At 50.2% G+C, this 20,702-nt stretch overlaps 1 protein-coding gene across 11 annotated transcripts in view; it reads left to right on the forward strand.

Annotated features, from left to right (window-relative positions):
* LOC144767498 (uncharacterized) overlaps positions 1 to 20,702 on the forward strand; it is a 1,510,898-nt gene that overhangs the window by 1,159,780 nt on the left and 330,416 nt on the right. For 4 of the 11 annotated variants that reach the window (XM_078650906.1, XM_078650905.1, XM_078650908.1 and 1 more), the window contains one exon: positions 9,747 to 9,816. The exons of the other annotated variants lie outside the window; for them this stretch is intronic. The gene's annotated coding sequence lies outside the window, so the exon portion shown is untranslated. The remainder of the gene's footprint in view (positions 1 to 9,746; positions 9,817 to 20,702) is intronic. 11 annotated transcript variants of the gene reach the window in all.

A 20,702-nucleotide genomic window follows, 5' to 3' on the forward strand; every position in this document is an offset into this window, starting at 1 on the left:
CAAACCACTTTCACGTAAATCCAAATTATTTAAACCTTGTGTGCCTTGACCAAATCAATCACTTTTATAGGACACACCACAGATCATATACTTTAAATGTAATCAGAGCACTTTACATATCACCAGTTGCATTATATGAAGCCACATTCACTGCTTTCGTTCCACCTCAGTACTTTGCTAAATTCGAACGTTTTCACTGCAAGAAACCTTCCTGGTCTCCCATCCGCACTGTGCCCTAGCTGTCCTTGCTTAACTTTTATCATTGAATTGCTGGCAGCTACAAAAGAAGCCCGAGCCGAGCCCGCCCCGAAATCAATATAATGCAGACAACTGAAACCTAAACGTCCCGCACAAAGGTAGCGCACACCCGACTCTTGTGCAAAAACGCCAAATGCTCAAAGAACGTCCCCCACAAAGGCAGCGCACAAACGGCTCACATGCAACCGCCTTTCATCAAGAAGCAGCTTACGCTCGTTGTGCCGTGTCTGCTGCGCCGCAGCCGAGCCCCCGCCCGCCCCGCAAAATACCTCGTTTCCAAAGCTAAAAAGGGCCGTCCCACAGTGCACGAGACCGGTATCTGCCGCAGATCCTCCCGCTCCGCTCCTCGATGCCTGAAGCTCCCAAAAAACGACCGCAGCTCTCAGCAGGTGAGCTCGCTGGATTCCCGATCTCCGGTCCCGCAGATTCTCCCGCTCCGCTCCTCGATGCTTGCAGCTCCCCAAAAACGACCGCAGCTTCTCGGCAGGTGCGCTCGCTGGATTCCCGATCTCCGGTCACGCAGATTCTCCCGCTACGCTCCTCGATGCCTGAAGCTCCCAACACGACCGCAGCAAGTACCAGGCAACCTGTAAGAAAAACAAGAGAAAATTACACAGCCCCACGGTGGGGCGAGGAGCGAGCCTGGGAGCGCGGGCACAAAGATGCCGCTTTCCGCGCTCCCCAGGCTCTTAACCCCTTCGCAGTCGCGGCCCCGCCCCCTCGCCCCGGAAGTGCACAACTACTTCCGGGGCGAGGGCAGGGGGGCAAGCCACCACGAAGGGACCGGGATATGGGAGGGGCCGGGCCCCGCCATGCATGCGTGGGGGCCGATTGGCCCCCCTTTTTTTGCGACGTGGAACAGATAAAGGAACGATTTTTGTTCTATGTATTTGGCTCATAATTTTTCAAACAATCATTGGAACATAATTGATCATATGTGTCATGGTCACTATTATTTAGGGGTAACGTTATGCAAGGGAGTGCCAAGAGATGTTATCGTTCATGCCTTCTTTATCTGTTTTTAAACAATGGACCCAGCGCTGTTCTTTTTCCTATAAGACCCGTTCAGCGTTGTGATCTTTGTTAGTAAGGGTCTCTAAAACTACCCCGTTAATGTCTTCAGGGGAGTGATTGACCTCTATGAAATGTCTGCTCATCTTTGTGGTGGCTTTCTTGCATGAGATATTGCTCCTGTGCTCGTTGATGCGTTGTTTAACCTTGCGGCAGGTCATCACTATATATTTTAGATTACAGGGGCAAATGATCATATACACCACATGTGTTGGGTTACAGTTCGTGTGGTTGCGTAATTCCCAATTTAAGGGGTCGATTAGGATCGCGGACGGACTTGAGTCCGTCCGCGACCCCTGAGGAGGAGGGAACGTCCGCATGGGCTGCGGCGTTCCCTCCGATCAAATTAGGATGTGACCGCCAGTGTGGCGGTCACATCCTCCATCTCTAACATTGCGGCGGGTGCAGCTTCAAGCTGCATCCGCCGCAATGTAAAAAATCCATGCACAGCATTTGCGTGCACAAAGCGGCAGGCACCGCGCGGTGCCTGCTGCATTGTGCACGCAAATGCAGGGGGGTACCATAGGTACCCCCCATGTGCACCCCCCACCCCACCTTCACCCAGGGGGCCCGCAACGGGCCCCCGAAGTGAAGGTCCGTATGCTTTTCCACGGCGGTAAAGTCGCCGCGGAAAAGCATATATTTTCAGACATCCTAATATGCCTGGCGGTGTCTGATAGACACCGCCAGACATGTTAGTGCTTTTCCGCCGCGGTCGCCTTCCGACCGCGGCGGAAAAGCGGCGGACAGATTATCAGACCCACCAGCCATCCTAATTTGGCGGTGGGTCTTTGGAGTCTCCGCCGCGGTTTTTCCGCATCCTCCAGGCCGGCGGACACTTCCGCCGGCCCGGAGGATGCGGAAAAACCGCCATCCTAATCGACCCCTAAGTTTGGGAGGAGTTGGAGACTCTTGGTCACATGTGTAAGTTTACATACTGAGCAACCTCCGCAGGGATAGTGTCCTTTTTTTGGGTTCAGGTTCCATATTGTTAGAATGGTATTGGTCTTCTTTGTTGTATGGGGTCTCGTATGTACAAGCATGTCTTTTAGGTTTTTAGTTCTCCTATGCGCAAACCTTAGTTTTGGCCATTTTAGGGTATGTGAGGTGAGGATTCTCCAATTCTTATTGACGTTTTTTTCACCGTGTTGGATACAGTATTGTACGTGGTTACGCAGGTGAGTAGATCGCCTGGATCCTCTCAAGTCGTTGTTTGTAGCAGGTTCTCTCTCGGTTGGTTCCGTGCTCTTTTTTGACATCTCTTTACAGTTTTGGTAGGGTAGTCTCTTTTCACTAGTCTGTCTTCCAGGCTCAGCGCTGTTGTTTATAGTCTCTGAGGTTGCTACAGTTTCGTTTTATTCGCAGAAACTGGCTGTAAGGTAAGTTGTCCCTCAGTGGTCAAGGGTAAAAGCTGTTATATGAAAGTATGCTGTTACGGGCTGTGGGCTTGTAGAAGGTTTTGGTATGTAAACAGCCTTCTTGTACAAAGATGGTGATGTCAAGAAAATCTAAATTATTCTTATTGGCAGTGTAAGTAAATTTCAAACATTCATCCCTCATGTTGATCCACGTCATAAAATTAGTGAGGGCTTCCAGAGTGTTGTTCCAGATCATAATGACGTCATCAATGTAGCGTTGCCACAGTATGATGCCATCTTGGTATGGATTGTCTGGGGTGTGTATGTGTTCTTGTTCAAAGGCACTCACATACAATCCTGCCACGCTTGGACCAAATGTGCTGCCCATAGATGTACCAAGGCATTTTCCGAATATGGTCCCCTCATATTCGAAATAGTTCTCAGTGAGGGCCATTTTACAGCATTCTAATACAAAATGTCTAGGTGTTCTGTGTTCCCAAGTGTCTGAGAAGAGAATGTCCTCCAAGGTGTCTAGAGTCTTCTGCTGGGGGAGGCTTGTATACACGCTCTCTACGTCTAGTCCTACTAGGAACATGGGGGCATATTACCAACAACTCGCGATATTTATCGCTAAATGGGCTTTGCGCGTATTTTTTTAACGCCAAACATCGCCGGATATTATCGCAGAGATAAAGTGCTGTTAGCAACGTTTATCTCTAAAGCGATCAAATATCCAGCGTTAGTGGCGAAATGCATGAATATCGCTGGTAATCCAGCGATATTCACGCATTAGCGCTAATGAGGACTTAGCCATAATATCCAACTCCCATTGGATACAATGGCTAAGAACTGGTCTGAGCAGGCGTTAGTTTTTGGAGAAATTAGCGCTTAGCGCGAATATTTCCATCACTACGCCTGCCTTGCTAATATGCGGTAGCGACGTAGCGACTGCTTTCAGTCACTAACAGGTTGGGTACGCCCACTTTGCATGTCATTAGCGATAAATATCGCTGACATGCAAAGTGGGCCCCAAATTGCTCGCTATCGCCTACAAGCTGTCGCCAACTGCTGTTAGCGACAGCTTGCTAATAGCGGCGATAATCACATATTGCCCGCCTTGGTAATATGCCCCATAGTGTCTTCGTTATATAGTTGTCCATCTAGTAGGTTCAGGAGGTCACGTGTGTCCTTGAGATATGCCGGTGTTCTTTGCACTAATGGTCTCAGGAATTGATCTGCGAACTGTGACAGTGGTTCTAGGACCGACCCAATGCCAGACACTATTGGGCATCCTGGGAGTGGATGTTTGTTCTTGTGTGTTTTCGGTAAGGAGTAGAAGTATGGTATTCTTGGAGATTTTGTTCCCAGAAAGTCTGCCTCCTGTTTCGAGATCCATTGATTGATTTCTACTTCTCCTACCATTAGTTCGATGGTTCTCTGTAGTCTGGTGGTAGGATCAGTGGTTAGTTTCTTATATAATTTTTGGTCAGACAAGAGTGTGGTGCATTGTTCGTTGTATCCTTCTTTTTTGAGGAGGACAATTGCTCCTCCTTTGTCTGCCGGTTTTATGATCAGGTTTTCATTATTACGGAGTTCATCCATTGCTCTTTTTTCAAGTTTAGTCATTTTGATGAAGGGTTTCTTTGCAGTATTCCTCAGATCTTCAACTTCTTGCATGATCACTTGTTCGAAGGCTTGTATCTCTATCGGCACCAGGTGGTTGGGTGGACAAAAAGTCGATTTTGGCCTCAGATTGGTGTCATTCATTGTTGCTTCTTTTTCTTTGCCTTCAAAAAAAGCTTTGAGCTTTATTTTCCTACAAAACTCGCATCTCAGTTTAAAGATGTCGAGGGGAGTGGTCGGAACAAAGCCTAGTCCTTTACGTAAGACTTTTTCATGTTCCACTGTCAGTGAGATTTCTGTACGGTTGACTACCAGTGATTCATCGAACTGGTTCCTGGTTGTTCCTTGGTCATGCTCCTTGTGGACATCCGGTTTTCTTGTTCGTTCCAGGTTACCCCTTTTCTTCTCCCTCTCTGTTGTCCTGGGCCTCTTCTTAAAAAAGGAGGTGGTGGTTGAGTGGTCATCATATGGCCCATTGGTGGGGGGCCCTGGAAGTAAGGGCCGTACCAACCAGGGAAGTTAGGCATTGGTGGTTGTTAATTCTGTGGTGGGTAATTGAAGTATCTCGCGGTCTGCCAGGAGTTCATTCTTCGACGTTGGTTGCGTCTATTTTAGCCTCTACCTCTCCTAGGGGTGGTGCCGTCATCGCTACTCCAGTCGGAGTTGTTGTTAGACCTGGCTGCGGAGGAATCTTCATCTTCTCTGTAGTCCTGAGGTACATAGTCCTCTCTCGAATAGGGGTGCATTTTCTCCATTGAAAATTTCTTGAGGTCTTTGTTTAGTTTCTGGATCTTTTTCTGTGTGATATATTCTTTTGTTTCATTCATCTCTTTATTGATTTCCTCCAGTTTCTTCTTGTAGACTGAGATGTGAACCGTTGTCTTCAGTTTGGCTTCACTCACTTGGATCTTAATTGTGAGGGCTTCTACTAGACGTGTGGCTGTCTTAATTATCAACACCAGATAATCCCTGGTGCATTTCCATGATATGGATGACTAGTCTTTTCTGAATGCAAGGTCTTTCAAGAAGATACGTGGGGCATTCTGCACCCATAAGGCTTTTGGGGCCGAATTGGCCCCCAGGTATTCTTTCATGATAATGCCATGTATGGCTGTTCTTACCAGTTCTTTCTTCATTTCAGTGAGGTCATCCCCTTCCCTGGTCTGTACCAGGGTCTGTGCTAGATCCTTATCTTGTAGCACCGATGATTCTGACAGTATTGCATTTACTTCTTCCTCTGTTTAGCTTAGGCCTTGGTTCTCTGCCATGATTCCCTATATTCTCTGCTTTCTTGGAGAGGTCTCTGCCACGTCCTTTTTTTAGGAGTATGAGAGTTGCAGTGAGTACTGCTCGAGTAATTAGTTTCCCACAGCTGTGCGCTGCTTATAGATTCAAAAATCAATGAAGAAGTAAAAGAAATTATAGTCCATTCTGCTTCCTTAGGCTAGAGCAAAAAATCAATGAGGGAGAATGAACCACTTGTCCTGTGTTTCCAGGGTCTATGATAACGTGAAGCGGGCCATCGTTGTAAAAAACCCTCATATGCGAACACAGGCGTAAGGCGGTATATCTTGGTTCTCCGTCATTCAGTGTCGCAACAGCATTATCATTGGGCCTTTTCCTTAGTATTTTATGCTGACCTCCACAAGGAGGAAGACCAACTGGTTCACAGTAGTGGCCAGAAATAAAAAGAGGGTGTGCTATTGCTCAGGTGGGTGTGAAATAAAATTCCTTATACCATGACTCTCGTGTTTTATTCTGCTAATCACTAGTATAGGAAGCTAAAAACAAGAACTTGCGTCTTCAGGCCTAGTTACTAGCCTTACGCACTGGTGACATGTTTCAGCCTCCTGGTATCTCTAGAGGCTTTCGTCAGGACCAATCTTTTAAGAGACAATTGTGGCTCCTAATTATATAAAAGTGGTCTACTGACCAACCACCTTCGTGCTCCATGGACCGAATCCCATCCATGGGGCCCCCCCTCCTTGAGCCACAAGGGGCCTCAGGGAATCAAGTCTTAATAGGCCCCAGGGATCCCATCCCCAGGGCCTTTAAGGGGAGGGGAACGTCAGCTCCCCTCTGCAAGCCAATATTGACCACTGAGACCCAATCCCCTGGGGCCTTCTTTTTTTTATAAAGGGGAGAAGGGCACGCAGCCCCTCTCTGGGCCTATAGTAGCCCCAAAGGCCTGAGTTGCTTCTACATTGGTGCCGTAGTGCCCACCTGGGCCACCCAAAAACAGTCTCTTGGGGGCCACAGTGGGGGCCCCTGGGCCCCCGTGACCCCGGTTGGCTCCTCCCATGCACCCATCCTCGTTGCTGCAGGAGCCGGCATTGCTCCCACCTGGCAGAAAAATATGTTTTTGTTTGTCCCTGTTGGGCAGGAGCAATGTGAGTTTACCTGCCCAAAAGGGGATAAAGTTGTGCTCCCACCAGGCAGAAGCATTTTTAAAGATCCCACTGAGCGGAAGCAGGCAAGGAAGGCATCTCTGCTCCCACCTAGCAGGAGTTTAAAAATGATTCTTCCAGGTGGGAGCAGACATATATTTCCCTGCTACGCTGTTGTGGGCAGGGAAATTATTGTGTCCTGGGGGTGGGCTCCCAGGGACACAGTAATTGAGCCAGTCCTGAGGGATTGAGACACAGAGGGCCTTTACAGGTACGGTAAGGGGGACTGTGCTTCCACCTCCCCTTCAATTAAAGATCAGCCCTGGGGGACGGGTCCCTGGGGCCTATTAAGACTCGAAAATGGGGGCTGCCCGCCACCCCCTAAATTTAAGATTGGACCCTGGATTGGGCCTGGAGGCATATTGATGCTCGGGTAAGGAGGGCCGCACACCCCCTTCCCTTTTTTTAGAATTTGACCCTGGGGAATGAGGTCTCTAGGGCCTTTTGAGGCTCTGGAAAAGGCACCACAAGCCCCCATTCCCTTACTATTTATGTCAGCCATGGAAATGGGGTCCCCGTGGCCATCTCGATAATATAATGCAAAGTCCCCCCCCACACACAGATCCCTCCAGACCCGGCCCACCCAGGTTTATTTTTTATAGCAGCGTGGGAGCCCACGTTTTGTTTTCAAAAGGTTTGCTGTGGATTTGCAGATCCTCAAAGAATTTGTGGCAATTAGATTTTTTTTTTAAGTTTTTGTTCTCTCCCTAACATGGTTTAGGGAGATCAACGTGTCCCTAGAGTGCCCCTTATGTTGTTTTTTAACCTTTTTTGTAGGACTTGGGACTGTGTCCCTGTTGATGTGGTGGCAGCTGTCTGCTCCAGGGATTCTCTGCAGCATGAACTATACAATTTTAGTATTCCTAATTGCTCAAAACTACCAAACGGATTTGCACAAAAAAAAAAAGCACTCTTTCTGGACCCAGATATAGCTTTCTGCCTAATTTAGTGTAAATCATTTCAGGCGTTTGGGCTGTAGTTGTGTCTAAAGCTCCTATAAAAAATGAATGGAGAAAAAGTGTTTTGGGATCCCCCTTCCTCTCAGCCCCTGTTTTGACAAAACTCCCTAAAACCTTCCAGGATGGAGTTGAGTTGGAAGAACATGTTTTGGGAAAGTTTTGTGTATATTTACCAGCTCCAGAGTTATAAGCAGCCCAAAAAATGCTTTTCCTATAGAAACACAATCTGTGTTTTCCTGTTATGTATATGCACATATATTTTCCTGTATACTTTTTTTTAATAAGTTTATTTATCATTTTTGATCAAACAACAAAATGAAGACACACAAGATCGTCTCTTCGAAAAGGAACAACGGTGGATTTACCGTCTGGGGACACATCAAGAAGGGTTAAATGATAATATACCATGGGGCTCAGCACTGAAATGATAAGAGGCTAGTGGCCATGACCGGCACCATCAGTCATGCTTCCATTGAGCACTTTCTACCTTGGGCCCTATACAGTCAAGGAGCAAGATGGTGTCCCTTTTGTCACCTCCACTGAGTTAAACCAATACACCTGTTGCACCTTACCACTGAACGTATTACTACTGGTTCATTCCTAGATAAGTCCTAGGAATCCATTATGTAATAACAAGGCTTAGCATTATCCCAAAAGATTCTCAACTTATTTGTTCCCTGTTTTGTTACGACTGCCCAATTTCGCAGTCTAGTTCCAAACAATGTAAATCCTTGAAGTTTGGTTCAATCTCCAGGCTTTAATCTAGCTTTTAACACACCCGGTACTTTTGTCAAGCAAACTGCGCCCAAATCTGTGTCAATAAAGCATCATAGCACTGAATAGGGCACTACACCTTTAAGAACGTGTGACTGACAACACAATGACGCGTTAGTCACATGACCGCAGCAAAGCTTAATCACTTCCGCGTTCCCTGACTCAGGCAACATTCGGGCAACGGATACAGCCGGAGTTAGGTTGATACGAGGGGAGCCGCCAAGTAAGAAGTACGTTTTGCGGTGTCAGGGATCGTTTGTACCCTTATAGCCTCTAACACATTGCATCTTCGAGCGCACTACCACCGCGCAACTGTTTACATAGTCGCATTCATTTATTTATATATGCCGCTACCCCACGAGAGGGACTTTTTAATCTATCAACCCTCCTTCGTTTACGGCCGCTCTTATGTAACGGGACAAGATTCTTCTGATAATATTTTACACTTCCGTGGAGAGGGACACTTGTTACCAGGGTGTTTGTCTAAGGTCATTTAAATGAATTCAGCTGCCTAAATATGCCAGTGATCGATTGTACCCCGTTTTGTCTCTAACATAATGATAGTTCGTGCGCACTACCAACGCGCCACTGATGGTATAGCCGCACTTATACATGCCGCTACTCAATAAAGGGGACTACCCAATCCATCAATTTACCATGTATGTGGTACCCCTTGTTCCTGCGCTCACGGTCGCATTAGATAACGCGACGAGTTTCCCCCGTAAATATTTAACACCTCCATGTAAATTAACACTGGTTACCAGGGTGTTTGTTTGTATTCATTTAAAGTAATTCTGCTGGCTCTAAATACAACTTGCGTAGCGTACCACCATCACGCTATGTTTTCGAGCAGCCGCATTAATATACGCCAATAAGGGGACACTGAAATTAATAGAGCGAATATGCACGCGGTGGTTTTTAACAATTCCATGTAAAGGAACACTTGTTACCAGGGTGTTTGTTTATATTCATTTAAATGAATTCTGCTGCCTCTAAATACACTTTGCGTAGCGTACCACCACCACACTATGTTTTCGAGCAGCCGCATTGATATATGCCAATAAGGGGACACTTGAATTAATAGAGCGAATATGCACGCAGTCCCCTCTACTCCCAATTGTCCATCCACTTCGGATACACTAGACATACTATGGGTGTAGGCATATGACTGAATACTTTCTCTCCAATAAAACGATTAGACATACATACTAGCCCTTTTCATGTTTTTAATTGACTTTCCTTCTATATTACTACAGCTCTTCACTTGGCGTGAAGAAACATATCCCCGCCGTGAGTCAATGGAAGCCGGAACTTACGCTTTGACACGTAAGATTTTAAAGAGCATATTCCTCACAATTGCGTTTTTCTCCATACTACGGGGGCTGTACCCCCGCAAGGGTGCGGCAAGCACTCTTTTGAGTGGTTAGGAGCCCTCACTTCGTAGACCACTTAATGCAACTGTGTATCCAGATAGTATTCAGGAATACAAGTTTAGCAGTCACTTAACCAAGTGTTTTAGAGATTTGCATGCGCAAAGAGTTACCTGTGCATGACACACCACATGTTTCTGATGCAAAAACCTTAGCAATTAGGCACAGAGATCCTTACTATAGACATCATAATGCACTCTATGGTATGTAAAGGTGGAGATCGACACGGCAGCTATTCAAATTACCTAAGGCAAATATCTACTTGCTCCTATCATTGCATTGGATTAACTGATTGAGATGTTGCTGTATGTCTATTTTTTGTTTCCCTACGTTATCTTCACAGGGGTTTTTGGACGCTGGGAAATTCCAGGACAGTTCATGGTACCCGTGAGTTTTGGTACACTGATTTTACACACCCGTAGGTTAGGATACACCTTAGCGTGTGTATACCGCCAGGGGTGCACACTGGTCCTGATGAAAGCTCGGCAGACCTAAGCCAACAATGAGCAGAAACATGTCGACCATTTTCTACACACATCAAGGACACTAATGGTTCAAACTTACAACCCTTTGGCGTCCGCTACACCGTTTTTTAACGAACGCAGTCTAGTCTAAAATTAAAACGTTTTTCGAGACACTGACTGTTTTCTTTTAACATCACACAACCACTCCCCCCTTTTTAGCACCGCTCAAAATCACAAGAAACCAGCTCCGCTGTAACAACAGGCCTTGAAGCACACCGAGCAGACATTCGGCCTACCCGGAGTAAACCCCATGATGAAGCAAGTCACCGACCAGGTCGGTGAGTGAGGGTTCTTCTTACTAACCTGGTATATCCCCTTTCCCCCCCTCACTAACCCTTCTCCACCTTCCCTCCCATTTTGGTATCAATTTGTGTGCTCAGCCCTTGGAGGAGTCACTACTGATAAATAATTGATATAGCACACTTTTGATCACTCTTTTGTTGTTGGATTGTTCAAACAACAAAATAGTCCACAGTATCAGCTTAAAACATTCTTTGCATGGTACATGAGTATATCAGATAGAACTTGCATGCATTTAGATCCCCAAATGCTGACCAGCTTGACGTTTACATTGCTGCAAAGTTCAGCGGTGTACTCCACCCTCCCCTCCGGGCCCACATGACCCGCACGTAGACCAACCATCCTCAATACTCATAGTTTGTACAGGCCATGCTACAAGTTGCTGTGCTATGCCCCGGATGGCTCCTCCTGGGCAGCTAACGGTGGAGCTCCCTGTCCTTCCTCACTGTGCTCCAGGAGGTATGATAACAGTGGCTCACGGATATCCCTGGGGGGAGCAGCTCTGCATAGGCTGTTAGTTGTTCTTTCTATATATTAAGCCATGTTGCCAGTCTTTGAATTTGGGAGCCCTCCTCCTACCCCATCTGCAGGCCACCCTGCGCTTGGCCAGAAGCAGGCCCATAGCGGTGAACTTCCTGTGCGCCTTAGGGATGTCACTGGGTACCCCAGTAATACAAGTAGGTCGGAAATTGGGAGAGGCATTGCAATCAACTCCGAAAGTTATTCCACCACCTCCCGACCAGTAACCTTGGACCTGGGCCCAGCACCACGCCAAATGCAAGAAAGTCAGCCCCCTCTTGATGGCAGCTCATGTATTTGTCATCTTCTTGGAGCTTATATTTATGTAGCAATGTAGGTGTGTAGTAAGTTCTATGCAAGAACTTGAAGTGTATTATGCGCAGCCAGCTGCTAGCAGTGATTTCTGCAGTCTGAGCACAGCAGTACTTCCACTACACATCTCTCAAGGGGGATTCCAGGTATTGTACCCACAAACACCTGGCACCCAGTGGTGCATGCGGTCTTTCCAACAGCGCCCCCCGATAGATGCGAGACACAGAGTGCGAGGGGCCGGACATCTTTAATGTGGTATGCAGAACATCTAGCGATGCAGGCTTGTGTGGGAAGCATGCTATATTGGCCCGTATTTCACGCTTGATTCTTATATAAAGGAATACTTCCAGGGGGGTAATTCTCTCCCCGACCAATAGCTTCCTTTGATCTTTGAATCTCCCCTCATGGTACAGATCACCCCATGTGTGCAAACCCCTCTTGCGTAGCATGTCACAACATACTGCTTCCTGTGGGACTGGTGCATATGGAAGGTATGGCAACGGCACTAGGGGGAAATAGGGCAAGGGCTTGTTCATTATCCTCGTCAAGTGTTTCCAGGCCTTATTGGTGCAGGAGACAGTGTGATGCGATACCTTCTCGTCTAGGACTTGCACCCCGAGCAGGGAAATTAGGGGTGTAGGTGACATGTAGCACATGCTCAATGGCCGGATGTGGCAAGAAGGGAGGTGGGTGGAGCCAATAGATGGTGTAGTGAGCCTGTGCACTGAGATAGTACAGTTCCCTGTCTGGCGCCTCAAGCCCTCCCCTGGAGAAAGGCTGTGTCATGAGGTGCCAGCTTAACTGGGGTTGCCTCCCACCCCAGGCCAGCTTGATGAGCAGTGATCAGACAGTGTTAAAAAAAGTGTGCCCCAGATAGTAGGGTATGTTAAGAAATAAATAGAGTAGCTTAGGGAGGATATTCATTTTCATCAGGGCCACTCTGCCTGCCAAGGAAAGCAGGAGCGTAATCCAGCATTCATTCCATGTGGTGTTCGTGTCTATTGTAGCCCCATAGTTGGATCGAATTGTCTCCTCAGGGTGCCTGGAAATGATGACCCCCAGATACTTGATTTCGTTTTCGCACCAGCTTAGCGGATAATTGGGGTAAATCTAGGGGTGTTAGGAGTGAGTGGAAAAATCTGCGATTTGCTCCAATTCAGCTTTATCTCAGATAAGTGACCAAACCTGATGAGTTCCCTCAAGATGGGTTTGAGACTTGCACTGGGATCTCAGAGTTATAGGGTAATATCGTCTGTATAAAGCGATATGAGGATTTTCTGGGAGGGGTAAATTATGGCGTACTCTCTATGGTGTGGCCTGATTTTAGCTGCTAGGGGCTCAATGGCCAAGGCAAGTGCCTCGCTTGATGGAAATTGGGTCAGAATACAGTCCATTGATCTGGACCACCTCCTCTGGCTTAGAATAGAGTAAATGAATCCAGGCTAAAAACGGGTGGGGAAGACCCATTGTCCCCAGGATGGCACGCATGTAATTCCACTCCAGGGAATCAAATGCCTTTGTGGCATGTAAAAAATCCCGGCTATCGAGCAATCAAGATCGATGTCATGAAGGAGTGTGAAAATGGTACGCAAATTGTGAGAGGTGGCCCTGCCCGGGACAAGACCTGCCTGGTCTGTCAGAACCAAGCCCACCATGAGCAAAGACAGGCAATTGGCTATAACCTATGCTAGTATCTTTGTGTTGCAGTTATTCAAAGATAATGGTCTGTAGGCCTCCCACTTATCGGCAGATTTGCCCGGTTTGAGCCGGTATATAATCAGAACTTGCCGCATGGAAAGAGGCAGATACCCGGAGTCTCGCGCCTCTTCGAATACTTGTTTGAGGATGGGATTCAATTGTCTGCTGTAGCATTTATAAAATTAGTCTGGCAGCTCATCAGGACCTGGAGCCTTGCTTGAGCCCAGACCCATTATTGCAGCACATATCTCATCTTCCTCAATGTCAGCGGATAAGAACTCCCTGCGGGAGTCGCTGATCCATCCCAAAGCTGTATCTTCAAAATATGTGGCTATGTCTGGGGGAGCTCAGCCAACAGTATGGTAGAGCGTGGTGTAGCATTCAGTAAAGGTATGGAGTATTTCCAGGGAATATGAGTGCCTATGCCGCTCCTCATCCGTGATTTCCAGGATTTGGTTGACAAACCTGGGGGCTCTGCTAACCTCTACCAGAGCTCTGCCAGGGCGTTCACCCTCACCTTAGGATCTGGCAATGTGATATTTCGATCAGAATTTGGCCTCGCGTTCGGCTTCTTCCGAGTATTGCATTAGGAGCTCTTTAAGTCGAGCCCGTAGTAGAGCTTCAGGCGAGGGTGTGATTCGCGACTCAGTACTTTTAATGTCTAATTCCAACTTGTGCAGCATGCCCCCGATGGACCGCAAAACCCCTCTGCTCTTTGCTATGCATTGGCCTCTAACAGTGACTTTAAAGCTCTCCCAGATGCACGCAAGGGTAGGAACACTGTCAATATTGCATAGGAAAAAGTCTACTATCTCCTGGTGCAATTCCTCTCTAAAGGCGCTATCTAGCAGGGTTGTGGGTAAGAGTCTCCAGGAGCAGTAGGGAGATTCCTGCCCAGGTGGTTCCAGCTTCATCAGGACCAGGGAGTGGTCCGAGTTGGTACGGGCTAAGTGTGTTACCTCTCTGATCCGGGCCGACAGTAGCCAGTTGTCTATGCAGGACCAGCTGTCGTGCGCAGATGAGGAGAACCCTCCTTCCACGTTGGATGCAGAGAGAGCCATGCGTCAAACAGCCGATGATTGGCCATTATGGCTGTGAGGTGTTTAGTGGCCTGTGGATGAGATGTAAAATGCGGGTGCGAACGATCCAGCTTCGGCTCTATCACCAGATTAAAAATTCCCTCCCCATATAAGGAATGCGGAGACTATTTCCAAAATGTGCTCTCAGAGGTGGATAAAGTAATGCACATCATCAATGTTGGGTGCATAGCAGCTAACTAAAGTAATCATGTAATCCGCTTATCTACCCCACATAATGCAGAATTTGCCTTGAGGATCTTGTATGGAGCCCAGTGGGCGGAAGCCCAAGCCTTTTTTAACCAAAATGGCGGTGCCTTTGGCATATGTAGAGAAGGTGGAGAAGCAGCGGTGTGCATCCCATTTCCTGCCAAACGTTGGCTGTATCCCGGGGCCATGGGCGTCTCCTGCAGCATTGCCACCTGGACATGATGTTTGTCAAGATAATGCAGGACCTGTATGCGCTTACGAGGGTCCCGGAGGCCCCCCACATTCCAAGTCAAGCAGTTAATGGTGGATTTACAAGTTGGTATTGCACTAGCTATGCAATTTTAGGCAACTAAGGATGTGGTGTGTATAGGTCATCATTTGCAAGGAAAATCTGTACCATGTTTGATGTATGAAACTGTACCGTGTGGAGCAATAAATAATACCAAGCAAAACAAAACAGTTAAGCAGCCACCTCCCCCACCCACACCTGCGGCGCAATCCTGCAAGGAATGACATCCTCCCCTAACCGCAAAACCCAACAGCTTAGGCATTGTGTGGAACATTCTGTAGAGGTCGCACCCCAAATCACAGTTTCTATATCTGAAAGAAACAGGTTAGTGTTAGATTCCTTAGAATATCCCCAGGCGTCAGACTGGATCCGGAAAGTTTTCGTCAGCAGTACCCCTGCGCGTCGGTAGGCGTCGTCTGTGGCTCCGCGTCCGTCGTTGCCATCGTGATCGCCGGGATGACGACGTCGGAGTACTTAGACGCCGCCCTCGCGCACTGACAACAGTTCTTCTTTTTTCTGCGCCAGCAAGCGCAGATCTGGGAAGAGCAGTACTCTAGTAATTTTTGTATTAACTTTTTTGATCTTTTTTGATCACTTTTCGAGTCGACCTTCGACTCGCGGTGCCATTAGGGATGCCTGGTTTTAAACCTTATGAGGCCTGTCACCGCCTGATGTCGGTGAATGACCCCTACCGTCGATGCCTTTACTGCCTCGGGCCGACCATGATGGCCAAGTCGTGCCCCGACTGCCAGACCTTGACCTCGAAGTCTAGTCGGGAGCGGTCCCGTAATCTGCTCGAGCTCCGGCAGTCGGCTCCGTGCAGCTCGATGTCCCGGTCGAGGAGGAAGTCGAGGGACCGGTCGCGGAGCCGCAGTCATCGCCCCTCGACAAACCACCACCAATCGTCATGCTCCAAGTCCTCCGGTAAGTTGAGGCATTCGAAAAAGAAGTCGAAGAGGCGTCATCGCTCTTCCGACTCCCCCCGACGCTCGTGCGCCGCGGCCCCGGGGGACACCTCCCACACGGCTCTGCCGGAGCCACAGGTGCCGCGTCCAGCTCCATACCCGCCAGTCCCTGGGCTGCACGCGACACCGGAGGAGATAAGTGCTTTCCTCACGGCCATGAGGTCGCACTTCCCTCCGTCGGAACCTGCCGAGGCGCCTTCGGGCCCCGCGGGTCCAACTGGGAGCCCTAGCGGGCCAGCGGCTCCGGCCCCTGCGGGTGCTTCGGCCCCGGCGCCGTCATTGACTCCGGTCACGCTGGGCCCCGCAGGATACAGGCCTGGATCCGGGTCGTCGCCAGTCGACCTCATGACTCCTCCACTGGCACCGACCCCGAGGGTGTCGCTCCTGGCGCCGTCTTCGGACCCCAGTTTCAGCCCCGGTCCGGCATCGGACCGGCGCCTCTCGGCACTGTCTCCGGCGTCGATGGGTGAGGCCTTCACCTACGACCTGGCTCCATCCTTTTTGCCTGTGTATCAGGAGATGGATAACGAGGAGGACTGGGAGGGGTCTGAGGACCCTCTGGCACAGCAGTGCCAGTTGAGCCAGGACTGGGCGGAAGAGTTGGGGGAGGCCAGTGGTCTGGACACTTCGCCCGACACTGGATTCGTCTCTCCTCCCTCCGTGGCTTCGGATGAGGGAGCTGCTTACAGCGTGGTGTTGAACAGGGTGGCCAAGACCTTGGCTCTTGAGCTCCGTCGCGGCTGTGTGGACTAACCTCCTCACTGGGGTGCTCAAACCGCAGGCAAGCTCCTCGGAGCCTCTACTGCCGTTTAACGAAGCCCTCACCAACATTCTGATGGGCACCTGGTCCAAGCCCTCCACAGGCCTCCCTGTGTATCGGAACGTGGCCCGACGCCACCGCCCGAAGCCCCGAGAGCCTGGTGATCCAGGCCTCTACGTCCCAGACTGCATTCCCAACCGCTCCTCCGGATCGGGAATTCAAAAGGTATGATCAGTTTGGGAAGAAACTGTTCTCCTCCCTGAGTTTGGGGCTGGGGTCTGTCAACACGGCCTGCCTTTTGGGCCGTTACACCCACTCTCTGTGGGATACGGTTGCGGAGGTGCTGCCACAGTGCCCAGAGGAGACCCAGACATGACTCGCCCAAGCCCTGGCGGAAGGGCAGGATGCAGCACGCTACTCGATCCAGTGTGGACTAGACACCACGGACTCGCTGGGTAGAGCGATTGCAATGACAGTGGCGGTTCGCGGCCACGCCTGGCTGAGGTCCGCCAACTTTTCGGGGGATGTCCAGGCAGCGCTCATGGACATGCCCTTCGATGACCATCGCCTCTTTGGCGACAAAGCGGATAGTGCGCTGGAGCGTTTTAAGGACTCCAGGGCTACGGCCAAGTCCTTGGGCCTAGGCCAACGCCAGCAAACTTCTGTTTTTCGCCCCTTTCGTGGCCAAGGAAGGGGTGCCCCCACACGTCCAGCAAGCCATGGGCCGCAGATCCAGTCTCAACACGGTCACGGTTACCGCCGTGGCGGTTCCAGGGGACACCGGCAGGGTAAGTCCACACCCGCCCCCGCAGCATCTGCATCTAAGCCTTCTTCGTCCGGCATTTCAGGCCCATTCGACGCCAGTGTGAGGCAGGGTTCACGTTCACCAATCCAATGGCATACCATCACGTCGGACAGGTGGGTGCTGCAAATCGTCTGAAGGGGCTACTACCTCCCCTTCGAGGCGACCCCTCCAGCCATGCCACCGCAGTACCACCGCATGTTGGGGGATCACTTGCAACTTCTGCAGGAGGAAGTTATGGCCCTCTTGGCCAAGGATGCCATCGAGCACGTTCCTGGGCCAGAAGTAGGACGTGGTTGCTATTCCCATCACTTTCTGGTACCCAAGAAGGGCAAAGGAGGCCTACGCCCTATCTTGGACCTACGTAGCGTCAACGGCTTCCTCCGGAAGGAGAAGTTCAAGATGCTGAATTTGGCTCAGGTCCTAGCTGCCCTGGACCCTGGAGGCTGGATGGTAGCGTTGGACTTGCAGGACGCGTATTTCCACATCCCCGTCCTGCTGGCCCACCGGCGCTACCTGCGGTTCACAGTAGGCCACGAGCACTTTCAGTTTACCGTGCTCCCCTTCGGCCTTACCAGTGATGGTGGTGGTCGCAGCTCATCTGCGCATATCAGGGGTTTCAGTCTTCCCCTATGTCGACGATTGGTTGTTGAAGGTGAGCTCGACCCAAACAGTTGTCTCCCACCTCCAGGCTACGGCTGACCTCCTGCACTCGCTGGGGTTCTCCATCAACGTGCCGAAGTCACACCTGAGCCCCTCTCAGAAGCTCCATTTCATCGGAGCGGTTCTGGACTCGGCGCAGTTTCGGCTGTATCCCCCCGAACAGCGGGTTCGGGATATTCAGGCTCTGATTCCTATCTTTCAGCCCTTATCCTGAGTCTCAGTCAGGTTGACGCTGCGGCTCCTGGGGCTGATGGCCTCCTGCATCCTTCTGGTGCATCACGCCAGGTGGCGGATGCGAGCTCTGCAGTGGGACCTGAAGTTTCAGTGGGCACAGCATCAGGGCAACCTGTCTGACCACGTCCTGATCTAGGAGGGCACGAACTGCGATTGGGTCAGCGGCAGATCTCTCTCCCTACCCCAAGCAGAGTACGTAGTGGTGACAGATGCGTCCCTCCTGGGATGGGGGGGGGCCACATATGGGAAAGAGGGAGATCAGAGGGCTCTGGTCTCTGGCGGAGTCCCGGCTCCATATCAACCTTCTGGAGCTGCGGTGGATCCGACTTGCACTGAAGGCATTCCTTCCCTCTGTCCTGGGAAGTGTAGTGCAGGTGTTCACGAACAACACCACCGCCATGAGGTACTGCAACAAACAGGGCGGGGCGGGGTCGTGGACCCTTTGTCAGGAGGCTCTGTGCCTCTGGCTATGGCTGGAACACCAGGGTGTCACCCTGGTGTTTCAACACCTGGCAGGTTTCCTGAACGCCAGGACGAACATACTCAGCCACCGGTGCATGATGGATCACGAATGGCGTCTGAACTCGGACGTGGTGCAAGGTCTCTTTCAGCAGTGGGGAGAGCCTTGGTTAGATCTATTCGCCACCGAAGAGAATGCGCAATGTCATCAGTTCTGTGCGTTGGAATTTCCAAGGTGGCACTCGCTCAGAGACGCTTTTCGCCGCGAGTGGAACTGTGGTCTGTTGTACGCCATTCCGCCTACACCATTTCTACCCAGAGTGCTGAAGAAGATCAGGTGAGACCGGGCCCAAGTCATCCTTGTGGCTCCGGACTGGGCACGAAGATACTGGTATCCCGAGCTACTCAGCATGTCAGTCGATCCCCTGATTCGTCTGCCTCTTCAGGAGGACCTTCTGTCGTAGCAGCAGGGGACGGTCCTCCACCCGAACCTGTCCAGTCTCCACCTACATGCGTGGAGATTGAGCAGCTGCAGTTGAGGCCATTTGACTTGCCTCTTGAAGTCTGTGATGTGATTCTGGCAGCCAGGCGTCCCTCCACAAAAACGGTATACGCCTGCAGGGGGAACAAATTTGTGGCACGGTGCACAGGAAAGGCTGTGGATCCACTCTCTGCCCTCCTTTCAGAGGTTCTCCTCTTCCTCCTTTCTCTTGCCCAGTAGGGATCCGCTCTGGACACTATCATGGGCTACCTCTCGGCCATTTCAGCCTTCTTAAGGCTTCCAGATCAGCCTTCTCTTTTCAAGTCCCCTGTTGTAAATAGATGCTTGAAAGGCATCACTCACATGTTTCCTCCTGTTCCTTTTGTGATGCAATTGAGACTTGAATCTTATTCTGACGTACCTGATGGGCGCTCCCTTTGAGCCACTTCATAACTGTCCTCTTCGTCTTCTGACTCTTAAAACTGCATTCCTGGTTGCCATCACCTCTGCCAGGAGAGTGAGTGAGCTCCAGGCTCTATCTTCTAAGCCTCCTTTCCTCTCTGTCCATCTGGATAAGGTTGTTCTGAGGACTCGTCCTTCTTTCCTGCCCAAGGTAGTCACGGCCTTTCACATCGGCCAGTCCATCACCTTGCCCACCTTCTTTCTACTTCCGCATCGCTCGAAAGAGGAAGTGAGGCTCCACCGTCTCGACCCAAAACGTGCGCTCTCCTTCTATCTAGATCGCACACGCCAGTTCCGGGTGGACGACCAGCTCTTTGTTGGTTACGTGGGCACTAAGAAGGGACGGGCAGTGCACAAACGGACCATCTCTTGGGGGGTCGTCTTGTGCATCAAGGTTTGCTACTCCTTGGCAAAAAAGGAGCCTCCTCGGGCCACCGCGGCTACTACTGCCCTGGGTCGGGGAGTCCCCTTGCAGGACATCTGTCAAGCAGCTACGTGGGCCTCGCTGCACACGTTTGCTAGGCACGACTGCCTGGACAGCCAAGTCCGGAGAGATGGCTTTTTCGTACGTTTTGTTCTCCAGGACTTTCTGGTGTGATCTTGGTTCGCAGACCCACCACCAGGGTTGGTATTGCTGGGGTATCTATTCTAAGGTAAGGTATCTAACACTAACCTGTTTCTTTCAGATGCACAAGTTGCTTACCTTCGGCAACGATATATCTGTAAGAAACATTAGTTAGTGTTAGATTCCTTACCGCCTCACCCATCCTCCCCGTTCTGCGAACCAATATCTAGGGTTAAGAACATCCCTTTCAGGGCCCTAGTTTCATGGCACCAGTGTCGGTTTCTATCATGGCTCTGCGTTACTGGCGCGGAAAGCTATGTACAGAACTGATGTCAGCGCGTGAGGGCGGCGTCTAAGTACTCCGACGACGTCATCCCGGCGATCACAACGGCGGCGACGGACACGGAGCCGCAGATGACGCCTACCGACGCGCAGAGGTACTGCTGACGAAAACTTTCCGGAT

The sequence above is a fragment of the Lissotriton helveticus genome, chromosome 7, assembly GCF_964261635.1.
Source record: "Lissotriton helveticus chromosome 7, aLisHel1.1, whole genome shotgun sequence".
Lineage (NCBI taxonomy): Eukaryota > Metazoa > Chordata > Amphibia > Caudata > Salamandridae > Lissotriton > Lissotriton helveticus.